Below are 6,609 nucleotides of genomic sequence, written 5' to 3' on the forward strand. Positions count from 1 at the left end.
CCTTAGGTTAGTTTTTGAGTACTTTTCCGGTTCAGCCCTTCTTGTGAGTGAGAGGCCACGTTCATTCTTTCTTAGTGCCTTTTGCTTGTGTGCTCTTGCAAGATATTTCTTGGTTCAAAATTAATATAATGTGGACCTTCAAATTTGCATGGTAGCTTATGAGCTATAGAGAGGTAACCAGGTGGGCTTGTTCTTGGCGGAAACCCTTAGGTATAATCCCTAACTTTTGCCTAGGTTCTCAACCTAGTGGGATTCCCCTAATTTTGGCATAGGTTGTCTTTTGATTTTCAACCCATCGAGGCACCTTATATCGTCTTTCATTCACCATTTATTTATTTTTCCACTCATGCTCTCTTTCTTTTATTTCTTTTTCTTTCTACTCCTTCCTCTCTCTCCCTCTCCTTTTCAGATATGGCTATAAGAGAGGCTTCGGTTGCTTCAACCTCCCATCGTATTTCTTAGTACCTACCTCCTTAGGCATCTTAGGGACCATCGGCTTCATTAGAATGACATAAGCTTCGAGGCGTACATGGAGCTTATGGGTCACCTCAAGGAGACTGACATTTAATGGGTCGTGGAATGGTGGCACATCTCAAGCATGGTCCACAGTTGTTGCAAGGATTGCTGTGTGACTTTAGTTGGACTTCGTTACTACTCATACTACTCCACTTGTCGCATCTCAAGGAAATTTGGAAAGCATCAAGGAGCTCCTCATGATGAAGGCGCCTTCCATACTACGGTGTTTACCAATAGGATCTTGGGCAGGGTTAGTGAAGCTTGGCCATGCTGTAGGGTGACGAAAGGCATTATTCCACCTTGATACATTTATCCCACTGCGGGGTGCAAGCAATGGTTGGAGGATGATATGAAGTGGATTCCGAGGGATGAGAAAGCTTATATGACTGAGTGATGAACTTGATATGCCATCAGCAAAAATCAAACCCCTTTGAAAATCATTTAGCAATAAAGCCATCTGTAAAAATCATTCAGCAATAACTAATTAGAGCTAATAAAGCCTTTGACAGACTTCTTTAAAATTCAAAAAGGAGAAAAAATGGAAAACAATGTGAGGGATACTAAGATAGGCACTAAAGGATACACTTGGATTCAAGGGAATTCAAACCTCACAAGTCTTAAAAGCCCACAAAGAGCTATCTAAGTCTATGAATTTTGAACTTATTTGAACCTTGTGACATATCCTAGTGGAAAGAAGGGCCCAATGTACTAAAACTCAATATAATGAAATATCATTTTATTTTCTGAGGATCCCTGACGTCCTTAATTGTTTTTTCTTTATTTCTTTACTATTCCTTAGCTTTTTGCTTTGCAATATATATATGTATGTATATATGAATATGTATGTGTTGTAGGATCTATGTTTTGTGCACAACTTGGTTCGTAATTAGCCCAACACAGCTACGGTGAACTAAGCCCAGTCCACCAAACCACAAATAAAAAACTCTTTGGGGGCCCAAGTTCCTTCATTCTACTTGGGCCTGGGTACTGTCCAAAAAAAAAAACCCACATTTTAAAGCGACTCTGCTAGGGACTAGGCAAAGAAGAGGGAAGAAGCAATCCTTTTGCAAAGAATGGCTTCAAGGCCAAGGAACAACAAGGGTACCAACATGCCACCTGCGGCATCAAAACCCATGGGATAAAATGAAGTAGCTTCTAGGCAAAGGAATGAGGTACCCCTGGTAGAACATAAAGTTGCCTCAGGGCAAAGGCGCGAGATGCAAAAGCCAAACCCCATGGTCCAAATGGTAGAAATGGTGAAGGATCTCCAGCAAGAGATCCATCTCCTCAAAGAAGGAAGAACCTAGGAGATTAGAGATAATGCCCCTCCCCTAATCAACTAGGAAAGGGTTTAGGCAAAAGGAGGGTCAGCAGTAAGGGAGGAGCCAGTCCCCAATATCTCACTTTAGTAGATGTGAATGCCCTTCTTGAATATGAAAGGGAAAAGCTCTCAGAGGTCCCCAAGCAATTCTCTAAGGATCCCCTATTCCCAACAGAGCTCCTTAACAAGCCTTCCTCTAAAGGATATGAACCCCCAAAGTTCCACCCATTCGATGGGAGGAATGAGAGTGCTGTAGAATGCATGAGTAGATTTATTCACACCATAGGTCCCTATGAAGGGGACAAAGAACTATGTTTAAGGGAATTTGCTAAGTCCCTAGTGGATAGAGCATATACTTGGTACACCACCTTAAGGCTCGGATCCATCAAAACCTAGGATGAGACGATGGAGAGATTTTGTGAAAAGTACTACCCAAGCGAGGATAAGGACACTTTCTAGAGCCTTCAGTTGGTGAAGCAAAGGCCTGGGGAGGATCCTGTCTAGTTTATTAAAAGATTCGAAGATGTCTCTCTAGATTTTTATGGAGACTATGAAGAGAAGGAGCTCGTAGAGACCTGTTGTAACACCCCGACCCAACTTTATAATTAAATTATGTGTTTAAGTGGTTAATTATTATTTAAGCCACTTACCTTTTAATAAGAGTATTTAATAAGCCTATTATTTTATAATGCCATTGAATGAGAATTGTAAAGATTATAAATAATTGAAATGACTATTTGTATTATAAATATATACTTAGTATGTGCAAAACTATATTAAGTGGTTAAGTTATGAGATATATATATATATATATATATATATGCAAAGTGATATTATTTTTGTAGAAAAGTGTGAGTGTGAATGCAAGAAAGTTGAAAAGATGAGTTATCCTCCCTTTCCTTAGCAATATACGTATGGCACACAAGATATTTTGCCCAAGATATTTTGCTTGATTTCTTGACTACACCAAGAGGTTCATCTCTTATTCTTCTTTCCCTATTCCTTTTCTTTGTCTTATTTCTTTGTTCTTTCCTTGTACTTACACGGCAACATTTCATTTTCTTCTTTGACTTTCTCAAAGAAATAAGACTCAAGAAACTCTTTTGCTCCCATTTCCCACGGGTCCATGCAAATCAGAAATTTGCACCTTACTTTACTCCTTTTTCTCTTAAGGAAAGAGCTAGGAAGCTCTCTTGATTCTTTCTCTCAAAACCCACGGTCAACACCTCAAAAGAAAGATGAAGCTTCATCTCATTTCTTCTTCATATTCTCTCAAAGGAACCAGAAAACTCTCTCAAGCTCTCTACCATTCTTTCATGAGTGGTTCTATGTCTATTTTCCCCCACAAGAACCATAAACTTGGTAAGGGTTCTAGCTACTCTCCTCTTAGAATCCATGTTTTCCTTTAAATAATTTTAGTAATGGTATTTGTAAGTCTATATATATATATATATATATATATATATATATTTGCTGTTTTAGGAAGCTTTGAAGTTGTGTTGGTGATTTGTTGAAGGTAGGTTAGGGTTTTTACTAATTAATGATTTTATAGGATTATGGAAGTAAGAAAAAGTTAGGATGAGTATTTTGATGCTGCTGCTGGGATTTTTTTTGGTTGTGTTTATTTTGCTTTAAATGGTTAAATTACTGTATGTAAGTGTTTTATAACATGTCTTATGAGTGTATAAAAATCCCCATATGAAAATACCATCGTTTGATAATTGTTTGTGGATTTACGATAAAACGTTGCAAAGCTGTCACTGTGACAGATTCTATGTTTATGCATGATAAATTATGTATTAAATTACATATAGTGAATTTGGATGCTAGGGATAATTACTATGAAACCTAAGACAATTTTGGCTGTTATTGAATTGGTCTCACAGAATTTGGATTAATATAAAAATAATGGTTTAATTTTTAAGTTGCAAGAAATTCTGTCAGGGCAGATTTGAGTATGCTGTCTTGTGTGATTTTTAGTAAATCATGTGTTTATGATTTGACTTCGAAATTTTTATGGTTTATAATGAACATAAAGGGGAGTAGTTATATAAAATTTCATGACAATTGGATGTGTTTAGACAGCCCGTTTGTATTTTACAAATGGGGCATATGCTGCTGGAATAGAATAGTGAACAGTAAGGGACATGCCTAACTTTGAGGATTTAATTCTAAAGTTAGGGTGAATTTTTTGAGCTATAATTTAATATGCTCATCCTTTGGTATGTTAGAATCATATATAAATTTTATGAATTGGTTTCTCTATAATTATTACATCATGTTGTTTGATGAATGTGTTTTGTGTTTGTGGGAACCTCTTTGAGGTGGGATTAGGACTTCCTTGATTCTAAGAGATAGGCTTTGAGATGAATGTGAAGTTTATGATAGGGAATTATGGATAGTAATAAGCTTTGATATTTGGTTTAGGTGTTACCAGTTCCCCAAGTTTAAGCTCCTTCGACTGTAGGCTCTCGGTTCCTCTGCTTTCAGGTAAAAGATAAGTTATATGGGCATTTGGTAAGTCATGAGGTTATTTTAAAGTATATTATGCATTAAAATGTTTTTTATTAGAGATATGGCATGTAATCATTATTCTGACAAAGATATGTTCGTGAGCTTTCGGAAAACTTACATATATGATTCAGTATATTGATGCTATTACTGATTCCACGAACATGATGTTTAAAGAAAAGAATTGAAATGTTATTATTATGAAATGTTATGCAAAATAAGAAGTTTCAGTATGATGTAAAAGTATGAAATGCTTTCGGGTTATGTCCTCTGATGATCTGAACTCGGCTAGTAGGGGTTAATTACTGGCTTTCCATGGAAAAATGTTATATGTTTGGCCATTTAAAGTAGAGGAAATGGGGCTGCCCGTAACTCTAGGCCATTTAAAGTAAAGGAAATGGGGTTGCCCGTAACTCTAATCTGAATAAGGTCTTCTCCCCAATGTGTACGGATGGCGGGAAGGAAAAAAACCTGGAGGGGATGTGCCATTAGGCCTCCCAAAGGGGACAATATCATACACACGGGAGCACCCAAATGTGATGAGGCCTTCTCTGTACAGACTTATCAGATATGGACTAACCAATAAGTTATTTATGAACAACTATATTATGTTACTAATCATGAGAGAATGATTCTATTTAAATGCATTATGAAAAGTTAAAAGCTCTCATGAAAAGAAGTTTCTGATAAAAAGAAAAGCTGTTCATTAAAGATAAAAGTTTCTGAAATTCTGTTGTAGTATAAAGATAAAGTTTCTGATGAAAGTACAAGTTTACGTTTAAAAGTTATCTGATGTCTGTTTTTATGAAACGTTAAGCGTTATGACCATGAAAGATATAGCATTTTATAAGAAGGAGTTTATAAAGAAAAGTTTTCTTATTAGTCAAGACGTTTCTAGTTTAATACAAAGTTGCCGATTATCTAATTCAAGTTAAAATAATTATTTTGAAATGAGAATATATATATGGCAACTTTGTAGGAAATGAAAGAAGTTTAATCTGAAAGGTTTTGGTAATATTGACCTGATAAGAAAAAAGAGAACAATTATTTTCTATGAAGAGCGTATAAGTTATTCTTGTGAATAGTATAAAATACTATGCATGAAAAGATGTTCTCCTATTCGAATATTCATAGAATGAAATGATTTGATTTACATGCATCCTTATTGAATTCTCATATATCTTACCTTTACTGAGCTGTGTAGCTCACCCCTTCCACTCTTTCAGTTAGCAGGTTTTATTTTGGGGCAGAGGGAGCCTTAGTCGAGTTTTGGAAGGAGCTGGTTTAGTTTTATATGTATAAATCCTAAATTAGCAATATGATGTTTAGATTTGTAGTATTGTTTATTTTAGGATCTAATGAAAGTGTATACCGTAAAGTACTAAGAGATGTATTATGTGAAATTCCGAATTTGAACAATTGGTGAATTATGTTATTCTTTGGAGTACAATGTAGATGCTTTGAATGTCAAGTGAAAGGTTATATCATTTAAGTAAAGAAACAAAAATTTAAAGAAAGAGGAAATCTTTTGTAAAAGTTTTTAAAAAGTTAAGTTGGTTCTTGTTAATATCAGGTTTAGGCTTGATATTAGCATGCCAGTCATGGTCACAAATCTAGGTATCGGGTTTGGGGCGTGACACCTGTATATCCAACATGTTCTTTGACTACAGACTTAGGGTCTGTTTGGATTGAACTTATTGTTGCTGAAACTGAAAACTGAAAACACTATAGCAAAATAATTTTTAAATGTGTGAAAAGTACTGTGGGACCCATTTTTAATATTTTTAAATGCATAAACAGTACTGCTACAGTACGTGAACAGTAACAAAACAGTATATGAACAGTGAAAATTGTCTCTGAACAATAAAATCTGTCTCTCCTTAAACGCGTGAAAGTGAAAAAAAAAAAAAAAAAAAAAAAAAAAAAAAAAAAAAAAAAAGAAAAAAAGAAAAAGGGAAAAACGTGGACGCAGATTCAGCAAACGTTGAATCCAAACCCACCCTTAATCTAGAGAACTTATGCATGACTCAATTTTCTGACCTGTTGCAAAGAACCAGAAGGATAGCGTTAACCATAAAAACAAAAAGGGTACTTGTTTCCCAAACCATGACAACTTTGGTGGGAGAAAAGAGGGAGAGGCCTGAAGGAAAAGTGACCGAGGAACCGCCTGCAATCCTATTTACCACGAAGGAGCTAAACCATGTTCTGGATAAGTGGATTGGAGACGGAGTCGTTAGACCATTCACCGTGTCGAGGCCACC

General features: G+C 35.8%; 1 long non-coding RNA gene across 1 annotated transcript; it reads left to right on the forward strand.

The window, feature by feature from the left end:
• The first annotated feature begins 2,897 nt into the window (after positions 1-2,897).
• LOC115987713 lies at positions 2,898-5,604 on the forward strand. Its single transcript, XR_004091195.1, has 3 exons — positions 2,898-3,199; positions 4,265-4,327; positions 5,575-5,604. It is a non-coding gene; the product is annotated as an uncharacterized LOC115987713 (long non-coding RNA).
• Positions 5,605-6,609: the final 1,005 nt, after the last annotated feature.

The sequence above is a fragment of the Quercus lobata genome, chromosome 4 (genome assembly GCF_001633185.2).
Source record: "Quercus lobata isolate SW786 chromosome 4, ValleyOak3.0 Primary Assembly, whole genome shotgun sequence".
NCBI classification, from domain to species: Eukaryota; Viridiplantae; Streptophyta; class Magnoliopsida; order Fagales; family Fagaceae; genus Quercus; species Quercus lobata.